A 21,757-nucleotide genomic window follows, 5' to 3' on the forward strand; every position below is an offset into this window, starting at 1 on the left:
TTTTCAGAGGCGTTGTTTTACCATGGCATGGCAGGTATCAATCTCCATCCACAACTCAGGTGTGCCAGAGATGTCTTTCCTTTGTTTATTTATTTCTGTTCTATCTGACTATGAGTCTCCATCCCATCTGACAAACAAAACGATCAAAAGCGGTCTTCAGGCTTCAAAGACCTACAAAGGATTTGGGAAATGAGAGGATTAGATGGGTCCTGTCTTTGCTCTTCTTCCCACACAGCATATGGCTTAAGGGCCCATTGCCCCTATGCCTGTGGCTCCTCACTGTACAAAATCTACTGCCTAGATCACTGGCTTTGGGCTGATCACTCTGCTCCCCTCAGGAATTTCTCCTAACAAGAAATGCCTTCTTGGAGATGCACAGACACTCTCCCCAACCCTTCACTCAAGATCACATTTGAATCAAAGAGAACTCCTTTCTCCAGTCAATATCTCTTCTGAGGCTCTTAAAAACAAAGCCAGAAGTCTTCAGGCTATTTCTGGATTCTGCATTGTGCTCCCCCTACCTGCAGCAGGACACTGAAGCATATGTCAGTTTGAAAGATCAAAACAGCAAAAAGGGGACCGAATCCTGAATTTACTTATCAAGTTCATATCCAATCTCTTTAGCAATGCTAAACTGAATATTAGAGCATTGCAAACCTGCCTGTAATTTTATAATAAATTCAGATATTTCTGGATCCATTAGAAATGTAACTGAGCATTAAAAAGCAAAATTGGATTTCTTTCTTGGGGATGGGACACAACACTAACCACACCCTATGATTCCCCCTTTCCAAGGTAGAAATAAGAACAGACACTCAGCTAAATAAATAGACATGGAGAAAAGTAGTAGCCAGATAGATTTCACTCTGCCATCTTTTTCTGAAAAGCTTTGTTCAAGAACCTTCCATTGGGTCCCAAATGAACTTGGCCTTCATAAAAGTCAAAAGATTGTTGAAAATCTGCTCTGGTTAGTCATAATGAGGAATGAGGGAGGGTCTAATAGAGCTGGAGAAGGACATAACAAATCACAGGGAAGTGTGGGTAGGTGTTGCTATATATTTTGTTTTTAGAAGACATAATGAATAGGCAGCAAGGAGATGTATCTGAGATGCACAGCTCACTAAGGCTTTACACATATCTATAACCAAGGTTAGACACAGGGCATTTTCCATTCCTGGGGTCCAGCCAAGCCCTTCTCCATTCTCCTGATGCCCATTGAAGCCGAGTAGTTTTGTCTTTAAATGGTTCTTTAATTTCACCATTGGGGAATCATGATGCGTGCTCTTTCCTTCTGTAGAACTCTGCTTTGTAATACTGTACTGGGCTCTTCCACTTAATCCCCATGTAATAATATTTAATCATTCTGAATACTGATTGTTCTCAAGTCTGTGATTTTCATCATTTGTTGAATCTGCAAGCATTTTCATATGACTGCTACTCTACTCCATAGTCTATCACTCTTGTTCATAATGAACATCCAAAGCACCATTTGAAAGAGCTATGTAAACTGACACTCACTGCGCACATTTTCTCCCAAAGTAGAAGACCAAAATGAAAATGCTTTCCATAGTAAAACAACCAGATATAATTTCTACTTCAAGTCAGAGTGGATACATAGCAGTAGACATGAAAAATGCTTTAAGTCATGCTCTTCATTACAAATTAATGTAAATGCACCAGAAATTCAACTTGCTTGTGAATGGCTGCCAAGTCTGAGTGCAGCTCCTGCTACATCAGACGTGTCTTCCTGCAGGCCATACCTCCTGGAAAGGGCTACCAAAAGACAAAAGAAATGACAAGGAAGTTGTGAAAAATATCATTTGGATAAAATGCAATTAGAACTGTGGATTGTTCAGTAAAATCCTCTAGAAGATTTGCTAGTATTAGTGCCCACCAATAGTGATAATGATAACAGCAGCCACAGAGATGTTCTCACGTCACAGATCACAGAGATGATCTCAACTCAGCTGTAGGAAATGCAGGACAGAAAGGCCAGGAACTTACTTTATTTTAGGTGCCTGATTTTTCTAACTGCAGGAACCCAGTTTGATCATTCCCTTCAGAAAATACAAAGAAACAAAAACAAAGAAAAGAGAAAATAAACGTTGCCATTATTTCCCACTGGTCCTTTGTTGTTGTTGTTGTTTCAGTACCACACTGCTTTGATTACTGTAGTTTTGTAGTAGGTTTTGAAGTCCAAGAAGTGTAAGAACTTTTTTGTTTTTTTCCTTTTTCATGATTGTTGTGGTCTCTGCAGAATATATTTTTCTATATCTGAAAAATAATAATCATTGTACTTTGATAGTGACTACATAAACTCCATTGGGTACTTTGGGTAGTATTGAAATCTCAACAATATTAATTTTTCCAATCTAAGAGCATGGAATACCTTTATTTTTTTTATTCTTTCATTTCTTTATACAGTGCTTTGGACTTTCCATCATACAAGTCTTAACTATTTTACTTATTTGATGCTATTATTAATGGTATTGTCTTCTTAATTTTTTTGTTGACCTTAAATATTTGGGATTTAGTTTTTTGTTAGTCACTTCTATGGTCTGTTTTCTATTCTCTACTCTAACGCTTTCTTTCTTTCTTTCATTCTTCTGTCTTTGAGTCAAATTTGTTCTTTCTCTCACTTCTTTAACTGTAGAAACATTCCCTACGTGTTTCCCACTCTGAGCACTGCTTCCATGACAGGTGTGCTGGAGGTTTATTTTCATTTGTCTCTACCCCTGTTCTAAAATGTTGCTGTGACATCTTCCTTCTCACTGGATGTCTCTATCCATGCTAAATGCAGCTGTGACATCTTCCTTCTGCACTGGATGTCTGGGAGTATGCTGCTTACTCTCACTAAGCTGTGAATGTCCTGGTTTCCCTTTTGTTGATTTATAACCTCTTCTTGTGGCTGGAGACAACCTGCTTTCTGACTGTTCTTTTCATATCTGTTGGAGCTTAATGAATGGCCTGACATGTGAACCTCCCTGGAAACATTCCCATGCACTGGGGAAGAATGTCTTTCCCACTGTTGTCACAGAAGAAAGAGAGAGACTAGCTGGCTGGCTGTCTGCCTGCCTACCTGTCTGTCTGTCTCAGTTCCCATTGAAGTATTCTGTAGCTCCTGTTCTCTCTTCCCCTATTGACTGCTGTCTGATTGTTCTATTATTGAGTATTAAATTCTCAAATTTTTACTGATAAATACTTATCCCTTCAATTTTTGTTAATTTCACTTCCTATCTTGTTATCTCATTTTAACACATGCAATGTTATACATACTAACAGGTTCATTACAACATTTCATCACCTCTCTTTCCCCTTCCCATTCCTGTTGATTCCCTTCACCTTTCAACAAGTACCCCCTCCTGTGTGTGTGTGTGTGTGTGTGTGTGTGTGTGTGTGTGTGTAAATACTTCTGTGCATGCCCATGTGACTACCCCTACAGGTTTAGCTGGAGTTGCTTGCATGAACATAGCAAAGACACCCAACACTGAGAAGCTGCCTATCTTTTGATGACCTATTGATTAGATACCACCATGTTTACTATTGTTAAATCTTCACACTGTGTCAAACTATTTATTAATTATTTATTAATTTTTATTAAAAATTTATTAATTTATTAATATTTATTAATGTTTCCAAGTGTCCCTTTCAGCCTTTTTAACTAAAGGCTATATTGTTGAGTTTTCATCACCCCTGCTCTCTTTTGCTTACAATTCTCATGGAAAAGTCTCCATCCCCTTGTATTCTCTGCTTGTCTTTAGATCTTAAAGCAAGACTCTTGAGGGTAGCATGAAGTTGTATCATGGGTTTCAGCCATTTTACCAAACTCTAATTTTACTGGACAGCTTCCATTTGCATTTAAACACCTCAGTTTATGGTAACTAATAACAATGAGGCATTAATCACTATGGTGATGTAACAATGGTTTCTATATGCCTCACAACTTTGCTGCTCCTCCTATCTTCCATTACTGTCTTGTGTTCAGTTGTTCTTCATAATGGAAAATGCCCTCACCCCCATTTTTTTAGGCAGGCTTGCACTAGATAACCCTATCTGGCCAGGAGCTTGCTTTCTAGACCAGGCTGACCTTGAATGCAGAGAAATCTACCTGCCTCTGCCTCCCACATGCTGATAACTAAAGGCATGCACTACCATGCCTGGCTTGGAGCATGCATTTTGGGGACAAACACACACACACACACACACACACACACACACACACACACACACACGAAGAGCCTGAGGAAGATTCAGGCCATAATTACACATGCCAAAGTCTTCAAGACCTGAACAAGCCAAGGAGATCAAGTTCAGATTTCCAAGTGTGCCAAGTCATACCCTCCATCAACAGCACCCAGCAATCCAAACTTAGGAAGTGAACTCCTGCCAAATTTCCAAGGGCCTCAGACTCAGCTGAACAAAGGCCAAGGCTCAGGCTCCTGATATACCCAGGCACCCATTAAGATCATAGAAGAGAGCTCTGCCTCAGTCTTTATAAGAAGGGCTGGTAGAATGCCTGGGCTACCATCTGCTTGGTATGCTGTTTGTACAGATAAACTGGAAGAAGGAAAATGATTCAGTCCCCTGTGGGTGTAGCCCCACCTACAGACCTCACCATGAGCATTCCTTTCGGCATAGTCCAGTCCTGTGGTCTTTAGAGGGGACAAGAATTAACCAAAGTAATGTATAAACAAATGGTATTGTGTTCCCAAAAGTATTGTGCAGGTAATAAACTTATCTGGGGTCAGAGAACAGACAGCCACTAGCTACAGAGCCAGAAATGGTGGCTAGAAAATGGGAAGAGTAAGCCATAGCAGAAATTGGGCGGTGGTGGTGCACGCCTTTAATCCCAGCACTTGGGAGGCAGACCAGGTGGATCTCTGTGAGTTCAAGGCCACATTGGAAACAGCCAGGCACGGTGACACACGCCTTTAATCCCAGAAAGTGAACCTTTAATCCCAGGGAGTGGAGGCAGAAAGGGAAAGATTATATAAGGTGTGAAGACCAGAAACTAGAAGCTTTTGGCTAGAAGCATTTAGCTAGTTAAGCATTTGGCTGGTTAAGCATTAAGGCTTTGGAGCAGCACAGTTCAGCTGAGATTAATTTTGGATGAGGACTCAGAAGTTTGCAGACTGAGGAAACAAGACCAGCTGAAGAACTGGCAAGGTGAGGAAACTGTGGCTTGTTCTGTGTCTCTGATCTTCCAGCATTCACCGCAATAACTGGCCTCAGGTTTGATTTTATTAATAAGAACTTTTAAGATTCCTACTACAAACAAAAGCCACCCTGTCATTTCACATCATTTACTGGGCTTGTAATACAAAGTGAAACGTAACATTCCTACAAAATTACCTAAAACCATCTAAAGTAAGAAGATCCTTAAATTGTCCAGCTCCTAATATTGGCTTTTCTGACTCTGTATGACCCTCCTACATCCTGCATGCTCATTCTAAACTGTTAATGTGTGGTGTCTAACACTTAACTCCATGTTCTATCTGAAAGGGCTGCCCAAGTGCCAGTCTGTATTCCCTCTGATGTTCTACTGGATCCTGGACTAGAGAGTGCCTCAGGTCATCCACTTGGGTGAGGAATATAAAAAACAAAACCAGAAGAGAAATGCCCTGGCCTCGAACGCATGTGCTTTGAAGAATTTTTCACCCGGAAAGGCTGCTAGGGTGGGGATGACAGCTCCGACAATGTGAGTCTGCTGCCCGTTTCCAGATGATAGCACTTCCTACATGTTTCTGCCAGCTGCTGATGGGCCAGTAGTTCTGAGTATCCCCCCCATGGTCTAAGAAATATGTGCCGGGTTTTCCTAGGAAATATATGTCATGCAGATGGGGAAGCAATCTTGAAAATATTGAAAATGGCTTCCAAGCATCCGGAGCCAATCCCAAAGGCTAAAGTCCTGGTTCTGTGAAATAAAATTAGGAGGCACAATAAACCAACATGGGTGGTAAATTCAATACAACTCTCCTTGATATTTATAGGAACATGAGGAAACGTCCTAAGTTAATGGATGTTTCCCCTCATTTCTGGTTACATAGAGGGAAACAACTCTAGAGGGATCAAAGTTTGGAAAGGACAGAAGGGAGTCCCCATCATTGCCCGTGCTGCTTGCAAGATGAAATGAGGGTCCCCCACCAGCACCGGGCTCTTCCAGGCTGTGCTCCCTCACTTAATGCTAATGCAACTTCATTTTTATTATTGACTAAATGGTGTCTTTATTCCAGTATGTTGTAAGGTGTTCCAGCTTTGTTTCACACTCTTCATAATATCAGGAGCACATCAGCTGAGGTTATCCCAAAGCAGAGCTTGGAACAAGAACATGAATGTGAGGAATTTTTTGCGAGGCAGCCACAGAAGCTCAGGGTGAAGGAGCGAAGACAGACAAGGAGGGAAGGTAACTGATCCAAGGTGATGAAGAACAGGTTATGTCTGGGGACACGTGAGTCTCACTCCTCCTAGTAGCCACTGCAGAAATGCCCGAGTCATCCACCTATTGAGAAGGATACTTGGTCCTGCTCTTCCCATAAGGCACAACTCCTAGACAAATCCAGACTGCCCGGCCAGAACCAGAGGAGAGCATCATGTGGCTGGTCTCAGAAGGATGACCCTGAGGGAGCATGGAGCAGCCAGCAGCCCTAATAGGCATGTGCTCAAAGAAGAAACTAGTGAATGAGAGAGATGATTTATTCTGCCCCCATCCCGTTTATAGGGTCATCATCTGTTAGGTGCACGGCTTTGATCTCTCTCCTTTCTTTGAAGAGCATCAAATACCAGATCTCAAATATACACCTGTGCAGCTCCATACACTGTCAGAACCCAGGAAGGGTGCCACATGGCCTTTCCTAGCCATGAAACAACCTACCAGTTCTGTTTTGCCTATTCTAGAATGTTTTTTTTTAAGATTTCTTTTTCTTTTTTTAATTATGTGCGTATATATGTCTTGGGGTGAGTAGATGCACAAGAATACGGGTGCCTGCAGGATCCAGAGGAGGGTAGTAGATCCCTTAATGCTGGAGTTATGGGTAACTATGAACAGCCTGGCATAGGTGCTGGGACCAAACTCAGTTGTTCTACAAAAAGAGCACATGCTGTTAACCTGCTGAGCCATCTCTCCAGTTCCCTGTTCCAGATCTTTCTATAGAGGTCTTTATAGGGTACAGTCTCATTCATATTTGATTTCTTTCAACCAGTTCTGTCCTTCATCACATCCATGCTTTTTGTAAATACTTGTTGGCATTTTCTTAATTGCTATGTAGTGCTCCCATCTTGACTTTGCAGTCAAACTCTTTGGAAGGATTAGGGAGGTGTGGCCTTGTTGGAGGAAGTGTGTCACTAGGGGTGGCCTTTGAGGTCTCAAAGCCTATGCCAGGCCTAGTCCCCACCTCCCCACTCCCTGAGGATCGAAATTTATCCCTCAGCTACTTCTTCTGCACCATGTGTGCTGCCAGGCTCCCTCCCCTGATGATAGTGGACTAAGCCTCCGAAAATGTAAACAAGCCCCCAACTAAATGCTTTCTTTTATAAGAGTTGCCTTGATCATGGTGTCTCTTTATAGCAATAGAACAGTGTCTAAGACAGCAGTCAAAAATTTGACAAGGTAGTAAATCTCAAAGTCATCCCCAATCCTGTCTCCTGCCAATGCCACGTTGTATGTTACCAGCGGGGGTTCTCTCCCCACACCTTTCTACAGTATATGGTTTGGAGGTGTCATCCTTTCTTTAGTCAAAGGCATCCTCATCCTTCCCATGAATCAGAGTCTTTCTATGGTGGGGCCACTATGAAAGAGAAACAAAATTTAAAACTAAATTCTCCCGAACAGTCCTGAATTACCACCCCAGCCCACCATGCTTTCCATCTTCAGTCTCCTCCTCTTTAAGGGAAGGTGCTTGGCTGATGACTTCCATGTCTGCCCTGTCCCATGCAGCGTGACTGCACAGACATGATCTGCTTACATTCTGACATGTGTTCTCCCCAGTGCAGTGTGCACAGAAACACCAGCTCCCTCTTGTCAGTTTGGATCAGCTGGTTGTATCTGGAGAGAGAACAGTGCTCTCACCTGCAGTCAGTATCTGTAAATAGCCTCAGCGTGGGACTCACAGCAGCAGAAGGCTAAGCTATAGTCCTGCCCGGTGGAGCCGACACAGAGGGAGCAGGCACAGGGAACAACCCCTGTCCACTGGGGAGCTGCTTGCCAACAAAAAAAGAACAAAGAGTCTCTGTGTCTATATGTTTCTCATGCTTTTCCTTCGGCTCTTTTTCTCCTGTCTGATTGTTTGTTTGTTTTGTCCCATTCTGGCTCATTTGGTTTTGTTTTATCTTATTTTATTATTATTCTATAAGTGACTGTTTTCTAACCAGAGACATTAGCGAGGGTCTGGATTCAGATGGGAGAGGAGGTGAAGATCTTAAAGGAGTTGGGAGAGGGAAACCGTAATCAGAATATATTATACAAAAAAATCTATTTTTAATAATAGATAAAAGAACAAAATAAGATATTGCTAAGACATTTTTTAAAGAAGAGCGCTCTTATCATGTGAAGCAGGATGACTGGAGCTGGGGCGTTCAGTGAAACTAGTCAGATACATGTTGCATGTTCGCCCTCATACATGTGGTGGTCATTTTAAAAAGTCAGCTGGGATGTACAGTAGTGATTTCTTGACTATCAATAAAGTGGAGATGGGGGAGGGAGAACCTGCAGTTTGAGTGCTCAAACATGAGGAGTAGGTCTAGTACTCCTCAGGGTGGGGTGACTACAGTGGGGTAAACTGCATTTTACGAAGACCCGAAGCACAATGCAGCACTCAAGACTCCAAACGTAAGCAATGGTACGGGGATGGAAACGTGACTTGCTTTCATTTGACCAGCTCTACTGTGTTCTTGTCTGGAATACCTCCCTGTGCCCCCGCAAACATGTATGGCTACTATGTTCATCCAAGGATGCTGGGTTTTGTTTAGTTTTGTTTTGTTTTGAAGACAGGGATTCTCAAACTGACTTCAAACTCAGAGGTCCCCCCTGCCTCTGACTCCCAGGAGCTGGGATTAAAGGCATGCATCTCTACCGCCCAGCCAAAGATATTTCTTAATATTTAAAGAAAAAGAGTGTTAACTACCCTGACTGGCTCAATATATGCTAGATAGATGTATCAAAATACCACACAATTACTCTCAAATATGTACAATTGAAATAAAAATAAAAAGAAGGACCATATTTTGATGGGGCAAAGTGGTAGACACCTTTAATTCCAGTACTCGGGAGGCAAAAGCAGGTTGAACTCTGTGAGTTCAAGGCCAAGCTAGTCTCATAATGAGTTTTAGGCCAGCCAATGGCTACATAGCAAAACCCTGTCTAAAGGGGAGTTGGTGGTCATTGAGCAGTTGTGTAGTATGTGCAAGACCCTGGGTTTAATTTCCCACATTGTAGAAAGGAAGGTGGGATAGAAGGAAGAAAGGAGAGGGAGAGAGGGGAGCAAAATAAAGAGGAAAGAAGGAAAAAAAACAGAGAGAGAGAAAGAAAGAAAGAAAGAAAGAAAGAAAGAAAGAAAGAAAGAAAGAAAGAAAGAAAGGAAGGAAGGAAGGAAGGAAGGAAGGAAGAAAGAAAAAGAAAGAAAGAAAGAAAAAGAAAGAAAGGAGGGAGGGAGGGAGGGAGGGAGGAGAGAAAGAGAGAGAAAGGAAGAAAGGCAGATGATCAGAGGAGGAAGGGAAGGAGGGAGGGCACAAAAAAAGCAAAGAAATGGAGAAAGAGAGGATTTCACTTGAGACTTGCATGGGATAGATACCAGCAGTCCTGCCCCTGCTTACCCAGAAGCCTCCACAGCTCCTCTCCCTAGAAGACAGGCAGGTTTGTCTCCACAGCTGACGTCATTAGTGGCCCTCCTTAGGCTCCATCCTTTCCATTTGGGCATGTGCTTTTACCAGATAGATATCCTGGCTCCATTGTCCCTTCTGAGTGGGTAACTGCCACTGCTTTTCAAAGCTTAACCCAGATACAGCTCCAGTCACCCACAGAGGGGCGGCACAGCCAGATATGCCACGTCGGCTGCCTTCCGTTCCCAGCCCCACCACCCTCCTCCCCTGAAGCATGTTACATCAAACTCTTGTGTCAGGTAAGGCACCATCTTGGTATTAACAAGGCATTCAGCAGAGGCTAGCAAGAAGTAAACGCTGCTGCTTCCTGTGGACGTGATCTGCCTCTAAAAATTCATGAGCAAGGAGTTCCAAATTTTCATTTTATAAAGGAAAAAAAAAATCACTTCTTCTAGGGAGCTCTCACCTAGGTGCCAGTAGGTGGGGTTGGGGGGACCTTCCTGGGCGGTGGTGGCGCACATATTTAATTCCATTTAATCCCAGCACTCGGGAGGCAGAGCCAGGCGGATCTCTGTGAGCTCAAGGCCAGCCTGATCTACAGAGCGAGTTCCAGGAAAGGCGCAAAGCTTCAAAGAGAAACCCTGTCTCAAAAAACCAAAAAAAAAAAAAAAAAAAAAAAAAAAACCTTCCTTCCAAACGCTCTTCTCACCAGCAATGCAGATCGTGAGAACAGACCCAGTGACTTCCCTCAGCATCCCTGCACTCGGCCCAAAAATGACCAGCCAAACCTCTGAGCCTCAAGTCCAGGCCCCTCGGGCCTCCACCTTGGAGTGTCTGTCCGACGATCTTGTCCAGCGATGTGGGCTGTAGTAGCATGTCAAGACAGACACATCCCCACACCTTCTAAGCTGGTGCCCACATGCCTGGCTTCTTCATAAATTCTTTCTGGTACAGACTCTTTCTCTATGAGTAACACAGGGAGCAACAAGGTTGGGGGTGGGAAGAGAGAATCTTGGACTCATGAAGAAGAGTGAGGGTGATACACAGGACCAGTCCACATGTCCTTATGAAACCTCACAGATACTTCAGACCCCAGCTCTTCAGCTGTTTTTTTGTTTGTTTGTTTGTTTGTTTGTTTGTTTGTTTGGTTGGTTGGTTGGGTTTTTTTACACAGTAAGAGATACCATTCATAAAACATGTTAGAACAGATTAACAATCGGACTGAAAAACCAGAGTTGTGGGCAAGGAAACAATGTAATTTGGGTGTCCCTCCCTCCTCAGAGGCCCCTTCAGTCCCCTCCCTACCAGCTGAGTTGCACCTTGTATGATTACCTGGGGCAGCCACCCGCTGTGGAGAAGAGGGAGAGCCCTGGCCTTCTGCAGAGCCACATGCTCTCGCTTCACGGAGCCAGGCGCTGATCATCTGGACTCAGTCACTTCATGTTTTATTGTTTCCTTATGATTATTCCTCACTTCACTGTCCTTGAAAATATTAATGTTTTCTATTTTGCATGTATATTTTAATTCTTGTCTTTCATCTCTATATTTGGGTTTGTCTTAAAAGTGCAGTTAAAAAAAAATTAAATCAGCCAAAAATTTGCCAGACCTTTTAAATGTGGTCCCTGCTACATTTTTGAAGTTGTGACATTAAGGCTGAGAATTTTTTTCTAGGGAATGAGAGTTCATCTTGAAAGGGAGCAAGGTGAGGCACCATATGGCAAGACTCCAGGCAGGGGGTGGTTGGAGGCATCTCCCACCTCCCCTTCAGGACGAGCTGCTCCCAGTTAACCCCTTAGGCTTGGAGAGCACTCTACAGAGTACAGCGTGGCCATGCGTGCATTCATTCCTATGTAAACAATCACTGCAATCTGTGGCAATGATCAGGAAACCCCCATTACCCATGCTTAACCGGGCAGAACACCACCGTTGAATGAGGTAAGGTGTTTGATGTCACGGGTCAGAAAATTAAAAAGGAAGTGAGAGGCATATAACCAGGTCTCGAATCCAACAGCTTCTAACTTAGAGTTGTGTGAGCTCTTCATGATGGGCTAGTCTGCTGGCCGCAACAGTGTTCATGCAGGGAAATGGTTCTATGTTCTTAGGATCTATATCACTAAATACAGCTGCATGGAGAGAACCCTGAGAGTATGCTGATGATGTTTCTTTTGCACAGATGTAATTGACAGTTTCCAAATGACTGCCTCCATGGAAGAATACTGTGCTGCTTAGACTCATGCTTCCTCTGCCACCTGGTGATTTATCTTCCTGGTGCTCAGTTAGTACTGAAAATTCCTTTCATGCTAAAGAGACACCCTCTGAGGAGCCCCAGAGTAATTCTTACTCCTTGCTCCCTTCCCCAGGCCTCTAAACAGTCAGAATTCTTGTGAGTGATTTTATTTATTTATTTATTTATTTATTTATTTATTTATTCATTCATTCATTCATTCATTCAATTCATTTATTCATTCATTCATTCATTTATTATTTAATTGGTGATGGTGGTGATCATGCTGGGAATCAAACCCAGGCTTAACACATGTTAAGCACATGCAGGGATTTATCAGGAAAAAAAAACAAAAAAAAACAAAAAAAAACTGAATTCTGGAGACACAATGTGGGGGCCAAGATTATACACAGCAGGTGAACTAATCTGATCCATGCTCAGTATGACTATCAACATCCCCATTCCATACCCCAGCCTTCACTAAAGTCCAGCCAACTTCTCTGCCTATGTTCCCACAAGTTTCCTTCCATTTCTGATAGAAAGCTGTGTATAGACTCAACGTATTAGCCATCACAATGTGACAACATGCAAGCTGTTCTTTCTTTTTTCCATTACCACTTTATGGTTCATCTTTTAAATAAATAAAAAAAAAAATCTGTAAGAGATTTTTAGGATAGGAACCCTACATTGTCCACATTTCTTGTTTTTTATACTATTAATCTTAATTTTGGTACCACCAAATTTGTAATTCTACCGACTTTTAAGCTAAAATGTGCACTACTTTCTGGCTTGGTTTTAGCACTTTGGAAACACAAAACTGAATCAGCAAGAGAGTTTTCCTGGCTGTTCTGAAACGTGCAATATTCCATTTTCTCACTCTCTACACAACTTCTCAAAACTATCCAGAAATTTTAAAAGTGGACTTAATCTCAGAATTGGCAGCTCTCTGCCTCCTGGCTTGTCTCCATGACAATGAAGTGAGGGGAAAACATCACACTGCAGTTGTAAACTGACACCAAGTGAGTGGAAAGAGACCTGTATCACCCAGTTTGGATGCTGGAGCACCAGACAGGCAGCTCTGCTTGTCACTTAGCAACCACTGTGGCTGGGCGTCCTTGTTCCAAGGAAACACATACAGTTCTGAGCACCTCATGTGATGCTTTGAAACTCTGCTTTTTTCAGACTGCAGAGGGGAGGGTGTCACAGTGAGTGAGCACTGCTGGTTTCCGCTGATGTTCTCACTGGCCTGTAATGAAGGTGATGGAGGCCATCTCATCTTCAGCTTTCTGGAAAAGGCTTCTCTCTACATGAACTTACTTTGATTTGAAATTGACAGAGACAGTCTGTTCTTTGTCTGGAACTTTCTGTTCCTGGGGATACCAGTGAGAACAGCTCCAGCAAATGCTTGGGTGGCCTGCCACATCCTCTGGGCACTTGCCAATCCTGAATATGCCACTTGAATACCTCTGAGAGCTTCTATGACCCTCTGCCTGAGCACTTTCTTGGGCCATCAGACTTCTGGGGTAGACTGGATATTTTAGGAACTCGATGCATACTAAGAACCCCCAAGAAATGGGATTTGGGGGTAAATGACTCCTACCTTTCCTGCCCCTCAGTTGATGATACTTCTGAAGTGTGCACTGCACAGTCTTGTGCATGGAGCCACAACAATCCCCAGGATCTCCTGCTCATTCAATCCTCATGCCGTGCCCCCTCCTTCCTGTCTCACTTAACCTCACTCTGCATTCTGAAATCACTTCCTGAATAAATAAGTGCACTCTCTGTTTCCTGGGAAATGCAGACTAAGACAGAGGTTTCTATGAGTTTTGAAGTTGACACTAAAGAAAAGGTTTATGGGGCAGCCAGCAACTGAGTTAAGGAAAAGCATACTTCCGCAGAGTAGAAGCATGTCAGAGCAGCCACCTCCATCGGTTTCCTATCAGGTGAAGCAGAGATACTTGCTAGTTGGCAATGCAACTGTGACGGAGACAGTATGATTCTGTAAGTAGGATCAATTCTAGTGGCATCCAGGACTGGATGGATGGGGAAGATATCTAACAAAGCCAAGTAGCACTCTAATTAAACTTACTATGATGTGGGATATCTTTCTGTATGTTGTGAATATGTGTTGCTCTGATTGGTTGATAAATAAAGCTGTTTGGCCAATGGTAAGGCAGAATAAGGTTAGTGGTACATTCCAAATGGGGAGAGAGGAGGAGGAAAGAAGAGATGGACGAGATGCCAGCTGCTGCCAGGAGATGCAAGATGTGAAAGTACCGGTAAGCTACAGCCATGTGGCAACTTATAGATTAATAGAAATGGGTTAAGTTATAGAAGCTAGGTAATGAGAAGCCTGAGCCATTCAGTCATACAGTTTATAAGTAATATAATATAATCTGTGTGTTTACTTGTCTGAGTGGCTGCAGGACCAGGTGGGGTACAGGAAAACTTCTGACTACATTACTATAAGAGAAGAGCCAACTTCACAGCTCTGGTTCATGATTTGAAGTGGAGAGTCTGCCCATACTTCAGTCCCAGCTTTGGCTCACATTTCTTGTATCAGTGCCCCCAAACTTTGGCCCCACCTCCTGGACACTGAGGCACCCTGTACTTAGTCTCAACATTGACTCATCCTTTCAGGTTGGATACCCCTCCCATATTTTGGTCCCAACTCCAACTCAACATTTGAAGAACACTCGCATCCTTCAGGTCCAGCTCCTGGTTGCCATTTGAGAGCACAGCTAGATATCAGTTCCTAGGGTGACCTATGAGGTCAGAGAGTCCACAGAGAATGTGGCCTCACACCAGTCTCCACAAAGCAACCCTCCTCCATTGCTCTTCTATGTTTATGTCACACATGCCTGGCCCCTACTCTTCATTTTTCCTCTTGGCTCCCTACTCTGTCATCATTCTTTTACCTCTCCCAAAGAACAAGGCTGCCCTGGTTTATAACATCTCTATGACTCAACCACCTGAGAGAGGATGCTATCCTACATCATATGGTCTCATGTTTTACCCTTCTCCCTTTATCCTAATTTTAACCTCACTCCCTACAACTTTTTCTCTGCTTCCATCTCTTTCTATGTATGTTCCCCTCATCTACTTCCTATATCACAACCTAATACTCACCACTAATCCCATTGATTTCTTTATTTATCTTTATTTTCTGCACTCAGGTCCACTACAACTGGTATACTAGCACACATTACCTTCCCCCAAACAATTAGTACTTAATAAAGACTGTTTTGTAGTCAGTTGACACTGCTTTCACAGTGAGTTTACTACTGGACAGTGACTATAGTTGACACAGAATTCAACTTGCAGTGGAGGTCTGAAGATAGAGCCTGGTGTCTTGAACAAAAATCTAAACGAGAAAAACACCTTCTGAACCCTACATCTTAGTCTTTCCTGAACACTGCACACAGTATCATAGAAAAAAAATGTATTTAACTTTGCATGCCAGTAAAGGTCAGAAAGATAGGTGCCATTAGAAGAATGGGGAGGGAGAGGCCTTCAGAGAGGGTAGGCTCTTAGAATACTTTGGACAGGAAAGTGAAGAGGCACCCTGGGAGTGGAAAGTTCTAAACTAGGAAGAGAGTGTGAATATAGAGAAGAAGAGAGGGGCTAAAACTGGGGATATATGATAATTAAACAGAAATCTATTTCATAAGCTTCCTGAGAAATACAATTGAAATATCAAGAGTTTGAACAGAGAGACTCTATGGAAACATTCCAATTAAGCTTCATAGTGCCCAAAGGTGTTCTGCAGCCTACTGGGTGGAGGATGGGAGTCATCAGCAGTTTTGATCAGCTGTAATAATGACCTGCCAAGCAAGATGTTCCCTCTAGTACAGTGATTCTCAAGCTTTGGGGGTGTTGAATGACCCTTTCCCAGGGGTCTCCTAAGACCATCAGAAAACACAGATCTTTATATTACAATTCATAACAGTAGTAAAATTACAGTGATGAAGCAGCAACAAAAATAATTTTGTGGCTGGGGATCACCACAATATGAGGAACTGTGTTAAAGTGTTGAAGCATTAGGAACATTGAGAACCACTGCTTCAGTACAATAGTGGTATGACTGTTATGGGAGTAACCATTCACTTTTAGATTGGATTTGAGGCCCACTCCACAGAAAAGGACTCATGCCTGGATCAGTAAATCTGATGGAGAACCCATGGACAGGGATTTAAGAGGCCATTAGGGGGAAACTCACTACCACATTTTTGCTAAATGGTCATGCTGTCAAATGTCCTCTAAATATACATTTATACCTGTAGATTAGTACTACACTCATTCTTCTTCAGAGAAGCTTCTTACTTCAGTGTGCAGCCATGAATGCAGAACACCATAACTGGTAGAAGTGTTGGGAATATGTGATGGTGGGTCACTCTGCCCTAAATGGAACAGCTGTATCATCCCCTCCAAGTGACAGGACATGTTGTACAAGAAGAGACAAAGACAGTGTAAGAGCCAGGAGGTGGACAGATGTGCAGTAGAGAGTTATCTTATGAACATGACACAACCTACGGACCTGTGAACTCACTGCAAGCTGTGGTTATCTGCACAAGATCTGCACAAGATTGGACCCACCGATGTCTCATCAGGAATCGGGGAGGGAACATTGAGGTCCCCCTCATGCTGAAGCTCAGAGGCCCACAGGAAGACATGAAGGCATGGAGGGGACTTGCTGAGATAAGGGTTACAGTAAGAAGGGGAAGGGCTTGAAAGAGGGAAAAGGGAGTGAAGACAACAAATTCCATCATAGAAATGTATGAAAGTGTCAAACTAATAATTAAAAAGGGCTAGTAAGATGGCTCAGTGTATAAAGATGCCTGCTACCAAGCATAACAACATTAGTTCAATGTCCAGGACACATGGTGGGAGGAAAAAAATTTAAAAATCAAAGCCTGAGTAAAGGAAATATCCCCAAGATTACTAGAATTTTCCTATTCACTTTGAGGCCAGTTTGCAGCTTAAATGTTTTTTATTCCGTTCTTGGCAGTGTGTGGAAAAGGGAGAAACCCTGGCTAATGCTACCTCCTCAAAGTGGTCCAGGCCAGCATCATCAGTGACAAAGCCTAATGACATCATGTGCCCTCAATGTCCTATGATGAGAGTAGGAACTCAGCTCATCATTCTTCCTCTCAACAATGTCCAAGCTGACCAAGTCACCAAGTAGCACCTGAAGTCATTTTTAAAGTCCTCCCACAGCATACACAAAGCCACCTTTAAACCAGCTCCTGGAGAACAGGCCCTAATCAAGTATAACTTTTTAATGTTTTACTGTTTCATTAAATATGTAAATAATAATTCTAATAATAAATAAATAGAATTTATTATTATTGGGGTATGAGGGAAAGATGTGAAAAATTAGGTCCATGGGAAAGTCAGGTTTATTCTGCATAATTTGAACCACACAACCCTGGTCAGCTCATGTGTGTTAAACCCTTACAAACAGTTCCTCACATATTGGAGCCAATGCTTTGGTTCGGATCCCCTCCCAAGCTCTCTCAAGGCTCAAGAACTCTGAGAAACTGCTGTGGCCCCAAGGAGCCTACAGACAGAAGAACAAACAACCATGCTATGTGAATTTTCCTGGGATAGAGAGGAAAAAGAGAGTGTGATGCAGATAAAGCCTAGAATGTAGCAGTTATGGAATCTGTTTGTATAGTTACATTCACCAAAGAATTTAGTAATTGTGTGGATCAGTTTATATGAATTACTGGTTTCAGCAAATATATCTTAATGGCATAGCAGAAGTGTAGTGCATATACCTGAATTGTTTATAAAATTTGTGACTTTTCTATTAATATAAAACTATCGCTGGGCGGTGGTGGCGCACGCCTTTAATCCCAGCACTCAGGAGACAGAGCCAGGTGGATCTCTGTGAGTTTGAGACCAGCCTGGGCTACCAAGTGAGTTCCAGGAAAGGCGCAAAGCTACACAGAGAAACGCTGTCTGGAAAAAACAAAAACAACTATCAAGGGCTGGGGAGAGATTACACTTGGTAAAATGCTTGCTTGCCACATACCCATGAGGACCTAAATCCAAATCTCCAAGACCCAAGTGGGACCTGAGAGCTTTATATAAAATGTAAATGTCTTGAGAATGAACACATGCATGAACAGAGCAGCTGTGTGTCTGCTTATGTGCACATGCTTAGAATCCTGACAAAATGGATTCCTCACAATGACCATGCATTTATACTGGTGTTGAGGATACATTATCCTCTTTGGCTTCCACTTTGTCTTGTCTTACACTTTGTCTCTTACACATTTAAATTTATAGCTATTGTGTAAGTGGCTTAATACACTAAGCCAGAAACAATCTCCATTAGAATGGAGGGAAGGAGGAAGGGAGGGAGGGAGGGAGGGAGGGAGGGAGGGAGGGAGGGAGGAAGGAAGGAAGGAAGGAAGGAAGGAAGGAAGAAAGAAAGAAAGAAAGAAAGAAAGAAAGAAAGAAAGAAAGGGAGAGAGGGAGGGGGAGTGAAGGGGAAGAGAAAGGTAGGAAAAGAAGGGGAAATAGTGGGGAGGGAAAGGAAGCAGAAGGGGAAGAGGAGAGGGAAAGGAGAGAGGGCGATTAAAGAATAGAGAAAAGGAGGGGAAAGAAGGAAGGAAGGAAGGAAGAGTAGAGAGAAGGGGGAATGATTGAACTAAGACAGTTTTCAAAGGAGTCTCCTTGGGTCTGTTGGCCAGTAGCATGTACCACAGGTGTGGACAATCCTGGGTAGTTCTTGCAAAGACCCAGGATGCCAACAAGAGGCCTCTTTGTGTCCTGAGATGCCTACCATGGGGTATATTTTACCTTGCCCTCTTTTCTCAATTCCTGGCATGAGAAGCACTAAAAATCTTTCATACTTGACTTCAGTAAACACAGGTTGATTGTCAAGTCCATTGCCAGGAACTGGAGATGAGCAAGAATGCTTCCCTGAAGCTGTGAGGGACAGAAACCCACAAGCAAACACCGCCACTGATAGCACTCTGCACTAAGTGGGGGACGATTTTCTGAAGCAGGACACAGGGCGGCACACTATGAAAGAAAGAGCAAAACAAAGGTGGAGTTCGAGCAGGTTCTGGGGGAAGGGGAGGATCACAGTCCTGCCATGGTTTGCATTCTGTCACTCCTAATGGCCTAGGAGAAAGGCAGCATTATCAGATTCATTGGGTTTGAGAAAATCAGAGTGTCAGTGTGGACTGCAGAACTGGGGACATGTCTCTCCATTTGTTCCCAAGACGTCTGAAAGCCAGCCTAAGTGGCAGGTAAACACATGTTGGTCCAGTGTAAATTTCTACTCCATTGAAAACATGGATGAAAGGGAGGAGTCAGTCCAAACAGCAGCAGAGACATCCCTGGAGCAGAGGGACATGGCCACAGCTTGCCCCCAGGACTGCCTTTGGGCTCCAATTCAGTTCTACAACCTTGCATTAAGGCTGACTGGAGAAAAATGTTCCAACCCTCCCATTGTGTCGAATTTCTCATGGAAACCCTGCTGTTATCTGAGTTTCTTTCAAAAGAAAATAAAATTCTTACGTGTCTGTCATCACAGCTTCTTTGGGTGAGACATGGAGGGTGGGGCTTCATTGAAAGGGGGAAAAATAGCTGGACAGATAGAGTATTTGGGTCACTGCAAGGTACTGGCATGCAGGAGCTGGACACGTTTGTCTACTTTTCTGGGACTTTTTATAACATATTTTAGACACCATTGCTGCTTCCGGGATGTGGAACTGGCATAAAAACCCAAAAAAGTGTCCCTTCCCAGCCCATGATTCTGTGGAGCTGTCAGGACCCCGGGTAAACAGTGGGACAAAGGCATTCCACAGGACTCAGGGCAAGTCATCTGTTTGCAGGGTAAGGAGTGGGATTGGCCCCCTTCTGCCCGCAGTGGAGGCGAGGAGGCTAGGCAGAGGAGCTGTGGGCTTGTTTGCAGAACCTGCTTAGGAAATTGATACCTTCCCAAAGTGTCCCTTCATTCCAGTGTCACTTCAGATGGGGCAGGTGAAAGGATTATGCAGGGGCCCCCATTGTCTGCACAAACTAACACTGAATGAGGTAACTTAACCCCCACAGAGATAACCCATTGCCGTGTGTATTCACATTCACAACTGGCAGTTCCCATGAAGGAGTCCAGCTCTTTTTCCGGGACCTCTCAGTCCATTAGCGAGTTGGTAGCCGAGTCCCAGATGGCCCTGGACCAAGAAGAGCAGGTTGCCTAAGAAACAAGTTCCTGTCTCAGTGCCCTGCATAGGATATCTGCATTGGTGTGCAAAGTGGCTAAGACAACACTTATCATTTCCCCACCCCCGCCCCAAATTTTTTATTTGTGACTTGACTTGAAAATTTCAATTTTTAAAAAATGTGGTTTTAACTCCAAAGACGAAAGGAAAAGGCACCTTGTAGTTTCTGTCATCACTCCTCACAAGGCAGATGATGGAGACCCAAGTGTGACCTCTGTCTTTGCTATAGAATCTGTTCTCCAGTTCAGTAGCCAACCCAGAGTCACCTCAATGGCTCCCAAAAGAGTGTGGTTCCCTTTTATTGATGAAAATTTCCTACAATTTTTTTTTAAGAAAAAAATCATTATTATGTTTCTGAAACAAAACCATAGGGGAAAGAAAGCCAAGAGCCTTCATAATCTCAGCCTCCACATAATCCTTGTTGACAAGGAAAAGAATGTTAAGTCCCACACACGATGAAGAAGAAGCCAACCATGATAGGCGGTGGAAATGCTTTTAAATAGAATAATTATTTTCTCTAAACATAACCACCGCTAACAATTGCCTTGTGTTTCCTGTCAAGCAGGAAGAACACATGTAGATAGTCCAAAGCCCTCTCATCCAGAAGGTGATTGATGCAGGGAGACCCCAGGTACCAAGCCCATTCCCATCCTGCCTGCAGCTTCTGGGAGAGTGCCTCAGCTCAGCGGAGTGTGTGTTGGCCCCGACCCTGCTTTGGTGGCTCAATGAATTTGGTATAGCTAATCCGCCTGGTCTCCCACAGGAAACTACAGGCACTAATTTCCTCGGGTGCAAAATGAAACAGATATAGCAACAATGTGGGTGCACAGAGTATTCTCAAAATGGCAGCAGTTGATTGAAATCTTTATTTGATTGGCCCTATTATTAGTGTGGTTTCTGGTTTCCTAATGGAGACTTCTTAAATTGTCAGTGTACATTTCTTTTTCTTTTCTTTTCTTTTCTTTCTTTCTTTCTCTCTTTCTTTTCTTTCTTTCTTTCTTTCTCTCTTTTCTTTCTTTCTTTTCTTTCTTTCTTTCTTCCTTCCTTCCTTCCTTCCTTCCTTTCTTTCTTTCTTTCTTTCTTTCTTTCTTTCTTTCTTTCTTTCTTTCTTTTGAGACAGGTTCTCCATGTACCCTGGCTGTCCTAGAACTTGCTTTGTACGCCAGGCTGGTCTCTGCCTCCTGAGTGCTGGAATTAAAGGCATGTGTCACCATAGCCCATCATCAAGGCACATTTCAATCAGAGGCTTTCTTTGAATCTTGTAGATTTCAGAATGAAATGAAGCTCAGCATGATAGAGACCTTGGGATTTTGAGCAAAATGGTTCATAATGCCTTCTAGGATGGAAATGCATAGAATCCACTATAGTGAAGAAAATAATGTTAACTAAAACATGTGGGATTGCTTCAAATGAAGGCACAGCTCGAGTTCTTCTCTGAGGAGGTACAGACAACATTTAGCTAGACAAGGTATCACATCAC

Source organism: Onychomys torridus, chromosome 4 (genome assembly GCF_903995425.1).
Source record: "Onychomys torridus chromosome 4, mOncTor1.1, whole genome shotgun sequence".
NCBI classification, from domain to species: domain Eukaryota; kingdom Metazoa; phylum Chordata; class Mammalia; order Rodentia; family Cricetidae; genus Onychomys; species Onychomys torridus.